We start from the raw sequence: 9670 nt of genomic DNA, 5'->3' as shown, positions 1-9670 counted from the left end.
TCTTAATTACATGATAGTCATTTATAAATAATTGGATCAAATATTTTCTGGGGAAATGAAAGAAAAAGCAAGACAGATGTTTGGCACTTGGCTAAAAAGAGAGAGGGAGAGAGGGGAGAGGGAAAAAAAAAAAGGTGAGCAAAATGACAGTAAATCAAGGTTGAATGATGGGATCTGAGGACCTGGGTCAGGGAGGAGGAATAACTGGCATGCATGCATTGCTTTTTAAGATTTTCCAGATGAAATGCAGAGTAAATGAGCTCTGTTATTATTACTGTAGCCTCCCGTGAGGTAGAGCCCATGCTAAGGTATTGCTGTCAGCGAAGTTTATAAAGCTGGCCTAAGACCAGCTGGAGAACCCACGTGGGAATGGCAACAATGGGAGAGATTAAAGTTTCTCTAAGCGAGAGAGGCTGTTTCCCTTCCTCCCCCATTTTACCTTGGCTATTGTTGTTTGATTTGTGCTGCGGTAATGCTAAGTGAGATTGGGGTTGTGTCAGGTGCTGTACAAATGCACAATGAGCATCTTGGTAAAGGGGACAATCCTTGCGATAAGATAGGAGATGGATAGAGAAAGGAATAGTGGACAGATGCAAAGTGAACAGAGCTGCATTGCTCAGGAGGGCTTTTTTCCAGGGTGAGAATATTTTGCTTTAAATCAACTATCCAGTTAAAGGTTCGCATGAGTCAAAGCCCATTGGGCTGCTGTGCTTAAGGTATACCAGTTTATGTAGCTTGTGGCATTCAAAGGAGTGCTGGTGGCTGAACATTGTGCAAGCTGCTTGGATTTCCCAGTCCAAACTCACACTTGTAGTGCCGCAGCAAGGTGCCTTTACTACCCTGCCACCACACCTCTACGTACAGCAGTACACTCCTTAAACTCACATGGCTGGGGCCTTGCCTTACATCTTCCTTCTCTTCCCATCCCTGCACCCCCAAAATGCACAAAAAGTTTGGCTACACAAGGGGAGCAGAGATGGTCTCTGTGGGGCATGAGCTGCCAGCTGTAGCAGCTTGCTAAACATCTGCCCCATGGACTAGGTGTTGGGCAAAAGGCTCTTCCTTGGGGTGCTGCTCTTAAGTTACAACTCAGTGCAAAATGCTTCTGGAACAGAGGGTGAGGACTGAAAAGCAGCGAAAGGTGTTAGGACCCTGTATGAGCAAAACATCAGAAGGCTAAATGCTCCTCTTCACAAGGGTGGGCTTCTAGGACAATTCCATTCAAATGCATTGAAATCAGTAGAGTTCATCTGCAGTTTAACCTCTGGGAAGAGAAGAATGAGAGAAGAACTCAGTCCTAAATTATTCCAGAAATCTGTTAGGATGTTACCGCTGCTGTCATTTGCCTGTTTCTCTTCTGGTGGAAAGCTATGTAGGAAAATGTTTTTTCCTGCTGTGCTGTTAGGGCAGGCTGCCCCTTAGGTATCTCAGAGTGACTTTGCAACCCAGGCCCTGGAGACCGCAAGGCTGGGTTAAGTAAAGTCTTGTTCAGGGCTTGTCCTTCACAACTACGGCAGAGGGCACCAGTGGCAGCATACTGGCTCGCAGGGCTGACCAGTTGTATTGCCTGTCTCCCTCTTTTGAGGGTGTCTCCTGCATCAGTTGCATATAACATTGTGGCTTGGTTCGAAGTGCCACTTGTTGATATTTAAGTCCCTTATTGCTGTGATGCCTGGCCATACCAACAAATTACCGTGACCATGTCTGCTACTGTCCAACCTTTCTGGAGCCCCAGTATCATATAACAGCTGAAGAGGAGACAATTTTCTTCTTATCATTATTTTATGTGAACTCCTAGAGGTTACAGTTGAGGTTGAAGTCCCTCTATGATGGGTGTAGTAAGATGCAGAGCAAGACAGTTGGTGCATTGAAGAGTACACAGTCCAATCTTCTTGTTCTAATCAATGTTATGGTAAAGGAAACATTGGTATCACTATTTGACAGATGGGGAACTGAGGCACAGAGAGATTAAAAGTTTGTCTACATGAAGAAATTGACTGGTGTAGTGAGAGTGAAGTGATTGTACCTCTGTAGCTTTGCTTGAATGACTTCCCATGTGAGCATTTAATTCCCAAGTAAAAGTGACTTTATTCTGGTATTTAGAAGCAGGATAATTGTACCACTATAAAGTCACCTTTATTCTACAATAGAATGCTCACAAAGGGAGTTATTGGGGCATAGTTATAGCAGGATAATTATTCCACTATAGTTGTGACAGTCAATTTCCCTCTAGATGAGCCCTAAGATCCTGGTTTTTAAAGGTATTTAGACAGTGCTCTGTTTAGTGTTGCAAGGCCTTAAATGGCTTAGACAATTTTCAGAATGACTTAGGGACAGATTTGTAAGGGTATGTGGGTGCCTAAATATGAAAAGAGGTATCTAGTGGAATTTTCCAGTCAATTTTGAAGACACATTGTGAAATCAGCGGGAGGTAGATGTGCAAATATTTTTAAAAATCACAACAAACACCCACCTACATCTTTCATCCCCTGAGAACCTTTAGGAATATGGCCCTTAGCAGTGTAAATCCTATTGACTTCCAGTGAGATTTAGGTTCCAAAGTCTCAAATCATTGGTGCAAATGTGAATTAGCCATCTAAGTTGCTTGAATTTTTCAATGCATACTGAAGCGACATCCAAGCACCTTGACAAATACGGGCCTAAGGGACTTGTCCAAGATCATACAGGCAGCCTGGTATAGAGCTAAGAATCTGGCAGAGCCCAAATCTTTGGGAGTCCTAATCTAGTGCCTTCACCACAAATTTCTCCTAGCAGCTCCTCAGGTGTGGAACTCCCTCCCGCTGCAGATCTTTCTCCATTTATCCATTTCCATGTTGACTAACATCTGAAAACAGTTTTGTGGCAGAGGTGATTATGGTTTTAGTGTGTCTGGGCCCCTGTGCAATTTCCCCACCCCAAATTTTAGTGCAGGGAGAGTGCATCATCTGGCTTTCAGTTCTCATGACTGTTTATAACAGTTTTAATTGTATTCCACTTCAAATTGCTTGTGTAGTATCCAGCACCTTGGTTTGGTGAGCTGTCTATAATTAATGTTCATATATTATTACTGGCAAAAAACATGCACCTTGATGTGGCATATTATAAATGTTTCAGTGGCTGTCTAAGCATACAGAGGCCATCTGTAGATGGTGTGTGTGTGCTTTTGGGCCTCCTCCCAAACTTCAAGGGGCTTGGAAAAGTTTACTTTTACTACACATTTCCATATGCCCTGGCCCCTTATTACAGAGGCCATATGTGTAGTAGTTCAGGGTCTGCAACTTCCCTAACACAGCATCTGTAATTATTTGATCTCTTCAGTGGGTATTTAAGGCACACCCACAGCCCCTTTCCTCATCAGATACACAGCTAATACAAGCAAATAGAAAACAAAAATCTGTTTTGTCTTCCTGCCTTTCTACCTTTTTGAATCGTCATTTGATTCCATCAATTCTCCCTGCACTTATTTTTTACAGCACCGGGAAGCACACAACCCATTTTACTGAACAGCATTATTAGAATTTCAGCAAATCTTTGGCCCCATCTCTTCTTGTTCCTTTCCTGTGCAGGCCCACTGACAGGAGAGCTGCACAGCTTGACTCGCTGGGAGCTGGGTGCGCAACACTTTGGAAAACATGGCTGTTCATTTGGGTGCCAAAATATGGATTTCTGAGCCTAGCCTTTAAAGCTGTGCTTTTGAAAATCTAGTCTCTGAGCTTTTATCCATTTGCATTAAGGCAAGTATAAACAATCAGTGTAGTTTGAACTTGGAGGTGTCAACTCTGCACTGTGCCCCATCTCTTTGTGATGCTGAGAGTGGCAAAAGTCCTGCATGCTGGGGCAAGTGGCCCTGTGCTGCCTTGCATGCCCAATGTAGAGGATGTGGCAGGGATCATAGGGAGTGCCCAATAAGCACCATGAGGGACTCTGTAGTACTGGACAGTCCTTAGGGAACACAAAACAAGTGCTGTAAATTAGAACAGACGAAAGGGGCCATCTTGACTCCTGGATTGTCTGTGTTTCCCATCCCAGGTGGAACAGCAAAGACCCTCGCTCAGATGATAGAGTTGTTATTAAGAGGAATGGCAGTGTGGCCATCGAATTCACAGCAGAAGGCATGGTATTGTGAAGAGCAGAAAAGTATATCTTTATTATTATATTATTGTTTAAATAATAATAACAAGTCTTTCAGGGGGTAACATTAGATTGCTGAAATGATAGATAATTAGAGGTAGTAATCTGTCAGCACATGGAAATGTATACCAACATTCAACTCCTGGAGCTGTTTTATTGTCAAGCCTCTTGAAAGTTTTCCCATAAACAAGCACATTTGTAAGACAGGAATATTATTGCAGATAAAAATGGGCTTGTGTGCAGCAGGTAATTAGCTAGGGGTTTTTTCCCCCTCAAGAGAACGTCTGTGATTTCTGATTATCAGAGAAGTGAGCCAAGCGTGATTGCATCCATGAAGCATAACACACGAGGGCCAGACTCCTCACTCCAGTCTGCGGAGGAGCCAAGGGTTTAGGTGAGGCCAAGCAAGGCCCCTACACTTGTAAAATGGGGGGAATTGATGCTTGTTGCTGGACTGTGTCCTTATTCATATGGTTAAAACTTCTGTGGGTTTAGGATGGCAGGGTAAACACGAGGGAGGAGGCAGAGCTGGGTAACAAGTGCAATTATTTGGGGTGTTCATTTAGGGAACCAGCATTAACTTCTTTCCTTTTCCTTGCTCTTCCAAGAGAAGGCTGAAGTCCAGGGGTTATATTGTAGGAAGAGGGGAATGGGTGATACTGTCTAGAGCTCTGAATACGGACCAAGAATTCTGGGCTTGATCTACGAGCTTGTCATGGAGCCTGCTAGACTATGGGCTTGGGTTACCTCTGGCAGGGTTATTTCACCCTTCCTGTCGCCTTCTGGCTCTAAAACGATTGGAGCTGCTCTCATGTCTGGTTGAGCTTGCCTTAGTGTGGTGCTAGTCACAGCTGCAGTACTGGGGGCTCTTTCTCAGCAGCATTGTTGGAAGGCTCCTTCTGGAGTAGATTTCACGGCCTCGCTGGGGTTTCAGTTAGGTTTTCATGCTTCAGTTCTGTTGTTGTTATAATGTCCAGTGGCACTTGTATCAGCCAGGGGGAACCTAGCAGCAGGGGAACCAAAAGAGGATGTCTGAAAGGAAGTGTCAGCTTACTGTTTACAGGTAAAATGACTCTGCCAGTCCCCCATGTTTGGAAGAGATGCCTGGGGTGGGAGCTTTTCAGTGAGCCATGCTAAGTAGAGGCCTTCTGAGCCCTGTGGTCCCCTCTCAGTTACCCCAGTATCTCCAGCATGTGCTCTAGAGTCCTCTACAGAGCTGGTAGATCCATGAGATTTGCACATCACATTACTTATTTGGACTTTCATAACAATTGGGCACCTCAGACACAGAGCAGAGAACCCCATGATGCTGGGGGTGGGCAAAATACAGCCCGCGGGCCAGAAGCGGGCTGCCGGGCCATTCTATCCATCTCACGGGGCCCCTAAAGATTTAGAAAATTAATATTTATCTGTCCCCAGTTGCCTGTGATGCGGCCCTCAATGGCTTGCCAAAACTCATTAAGCGGCCCTCCGCCTGAAACAATTGCCTACCCCTGTTAGATGTTGTACAAACACAGAACAAAAAGACACTCCCTTCTTCAAAAAGCTACGCTCCTTTCCACTCAGTGATGCCATAAAGCCATCCCCTCCAGGATGAGGGGCGAAGGAAGAACTCATTCTTACTCACGGGCATCTACCACATGTTGGTTTTATGTTTTGTTTTTTCCATGGGAAGATCACACAAAACCTAGAGTAAATGTCCTGAAAAAATTAAACCAGGGCTGTCCAAGTTGTAAGGGGCTGGGGGCTTGATAGACTGCACCAAGGTAAGCCTCAAGCTGCATCTTGTGAGGAATCCCCCGGGCTGCACCTTGCACCTTTGTCCCTCCTGCTTCTTTACTGCTGCACTGTATGGCCCTGCAGGCCCTTCCTCCTCCTCCTCTCCACATGGCACCGCATGCCTGCCTCTTTCTGCAGTGTAAGCCCTACTGCTGTGTAGTATGCCCACGCATCCCAGGCTCATCCTCCCATCCCCCGGTCATGTTGCCTCTGCCCTGCCCTGTTGCCCCACCAGGGCAGGGGTAGGCAGCGAAAGCAGGATGAGGGAGGGGGAGCCCAAAGACTCTGGCTGCACCAGCAGCTGGAGCAGTTTGGGGAGCACCAGCCAGGCAGGAGCCTTGTGAGCTGCAACTTAACCCCTCACAGGCTGCATGCGGCCCGGGATCCTCATACCTTTCCTCATGTAAAGGCAATAAGACGGGCTGTTCTCTCCAGTATTGGTTCCTTCCCTCGATCTTGTGGGATGATCCCATCATACTGAGTCAGGTTGTGGTAATATATATGGATTTCCACGCTACATGGCAACGGGCAGCATGGCTCCTGAGGGGCTGGCAGTGTACTGCATATAGAGCCTGGCTCCTTTACGTGGAGAGCCTGGCATCTGGCAGATTTCCTGAGGCATCTGGCAGATGCCTTTCTAATGCCCGTCCATTGTGTGGAGAAGGGAGCTGGGGTAAATATTCATTCACCATAGGAATGAGCAGGCAGAAATTCTGGAAGCCCGTCTCCATTATTCTCCCAGCACGTGAAGTAAGCACTCTTGTTGACTTCAGCAGTCTCCCCTTTGCTTCAGCGAGCTTTGGATCAGACCTCTACTTGGACTTAAATCAGAGAGAATGATTTGGTCAACAATTATGGAAGACAGACAGTTGTGTCTGAATAAGTCTTCTTACCACTTGGCTTAATATTTTTGTCACTACAATTGCAGTGACTTCACAATATACTGTGGACATCAGAGGGTCTTGCCATGAAAATCATTGTGATACCACAAGCACAAGAATGGGCTGGCACCAAAGGACCAAATAGGTATTAAGAAGGAAATCTTTGCAAATGCCTTTGAGTAGTGAAAGGATGTGATAGGAGTAAAATCAGCACCTATTTAACTTTGGAGTCAATGTCCCATTAGGCTCCTAAAACATTTAGGCTCTTCTGAAAAATTTGCTAAAAGTCATTTCCTGAAAAGCGAATGTAAATTAAACAGATTTATGATTCAATAGACCACATTATCTGAGAGGAAACCTGAAAAAGGAGAAGAGAATTTGTTCACAGTAAGTAACCAAGATAATTGTGTTAATATGGGAATGCACGAATGCCAGATCATGGGTCAGATGCCTATCCGAGCAAAATGATTGCCTCCAGCTTCATATTAGTAACAACACACTCCTATGGTAAATCTGCTTCTGTACAGTTTGAAAAACATGGGGGTTTCTGTTTCACTTAGATTTTATTCTCTGACTTTGTTAAACCTTCAGTCCTGGGAATAAGAAAGCTTTGCTCTAACCTCCATCCCAAACTCCAGGTTAAAGCAGATTACTGTACAGGAAGAATATGAAAGGAAAAGGGATATATACATTCCTGCATGGGGGTGTCTCACAGTAGTTGTTAAAGCCATCCCATATCACAGCTTCTGCACTAACTGAGGTCGCGTAAGATATTGTGTCCCTTATAGTCATGTGTTGCTGGGGTGCAGTATGAGAACAGTTAAAGTATCTTGCTACTGGTCTTAAGAGGCATGGGTGTATAACTCCTGCTTGGTATCATGTGGAAGGCTGCCCCCAGTTACCCCACATGTGAAGGAAGGTTGTTAAGGCTGGGCAGGGTAAGACTAGCCGCCTCCTTTTATTGTATGCTGGTGGCTACAGAAGGCTACTAGTGTGCCTTAACCATGCTATGGCCTGCTAGGTTTTAGCCTTTTTTATTTTGTGGGTAGAAAGAGGAGATGTTTTTAACAGCTAGAAAATAAAGATTACATGTTAGGACAGCATCGTGCAGTACATAAGAACTAAAAGCAAAAGGGAACAGCCCATGCTCCTTTTACATGGAGATAAAACCTATGCTGCAGGGCAGTATGGACTGCCAGACCTGACATTGTGATGTGCATGTAACTTTCCATGTCATATATATGGGTATAAATCTTGAATAATCCCATTTAAATCAATGGAATCACACTGGTGTACAGTTATTGACCCTGTTGTCTTTTTTACCTACCCACCTAGGCACATTGCAGCACCTGAATTCAGAATCCCCTCAGAAATAATTGGATTAAAGCACTCACTCCTCATTTGAGGAGCTGGAAATGGCTCTCTATGCATCAGCTGACTGGATGGCACTGTCTTCATACGTGGCATGGGAAGTCCTTTCTACCCAGTGTTTTTTTGGGTTTCTACAGGTTTGGGTAGGAGAGGGGTTTCCATCAGCTGTGCAGTCCATCATCAAGCAGCCACCATGCAAGCTACTTGAGCCATGTAATCGGATAAACTCTGGTAGTGTAGATGAGCACCGTATCTCATCTACACTGACTGGCTTCCTTTGCAGCCACAGGCTTGGCCTTGTGCAAGGGAGGGGTGTACAAGAGATCTTCTGCAGGCAATATGCGGATTGGTCTATGCAGGATCATGCCCACAACAGTACACAAACCAATGGCCAATTCCTGATGTGTTTGGGTACTTATTTGCCGTGTTACAACATAATGAGCAGCACTGTATCTTGGCAGGATAGTCTTTGGTGGCTTGGAGAAGATCTATCCCAGATCAGCCTGTGGTCTGCAACCTGTCATTCCCTGCTTCTAACTGGATCTGATCCAAAGCCCATTGAAAACAACCACTAGTTTTCATGGGCTTTGCACCAGGCCAGGCCATCAAGCTTTATACTTGTAGCTTTAAACAAATCTCTCTTTACATCCTTGGGCCTGGGAAGCTCCAGCTTTCTTCAGAGGGGTGCTCATTTTAAAGGTTTCTGTAGTATCCATATGTTCATCTGGTATGTTCAATTCCTGGGATCCAGTATGTTTTATTTTCTCATTTTTTTTAGATACTAAATGCTAGGAAATAACTGGCCACTTTACAAAGCAAAGCTAACTTACAAAGACCCTAACAAGGTAATCATTTAGAGCAAGTCCTGCATTCATCCGGGAGGTCTAGCCAAATTTTAATCACACAGTACCTGCCTTTTAAAGCTCCTCACGCTAAAGATGTAGACCACGTGTCATAAATACTATTTTAGTGGAAAAATGCCTACTGCAGCAGGACAATGCTTAATTATATGTAGGCTGTGTGTGATCACTGAAGACTGGAAAACAGGAAAGAGGTAAGTACATAGCATCCTCCAGGCTCTTTGATTTCAATAGGGGTGTTGCCACATTGAAGCCTGCAGGACTGCACATTGTCACCACATCACACAGAGAGCAGTGGCTAATCATCAGAGTATCTGTGCCTGTGATGGCTCTGTTGTGACTTGCTGTGGCATGAAGTACTTTGGACATGGCACTGTTTCTGCTGCATTCTCGTTAGCCGTTTCCCTTTTGTGCTCTAAGGGCAAATCCTTCCCTCCTCACTGCTGGCCTTGCAATGAGTGCGGCAAGGATCCTCGCAGAGGGAGCTGCCTGGCGCTTGATCCGCACTGATTTCTGCAAGGCTGATTGTGACCAAATCGCAATTAACTGTGAGGAGCCTGCTAATGCATCGCCCCGTCAAATGCAATCAAGCTGCTGCTGCTCTGAGATCCGGAGATCTGGGAGCAGGATGTGAACCCCCCCCCCCCC

Source organism: Gavialis gangeticus, unplaced genomic scaffold, assembly GCF_001723915.1.
Source record: "Gavialis gangeticus isolate Ggan-Ray unplaced genomic scaffold, GavGan_comp1, whole genome shotgun sequence".
NCBI classification, from domain to species: domain Eukaryota; kingdom Metazoa; phylum Chordata; order Crocodylia; family Gavialidae; genus Gavialis; species Gavialis gangeticus.
This window is presented reverse-complemented; position numbering follows the sequence as displayed.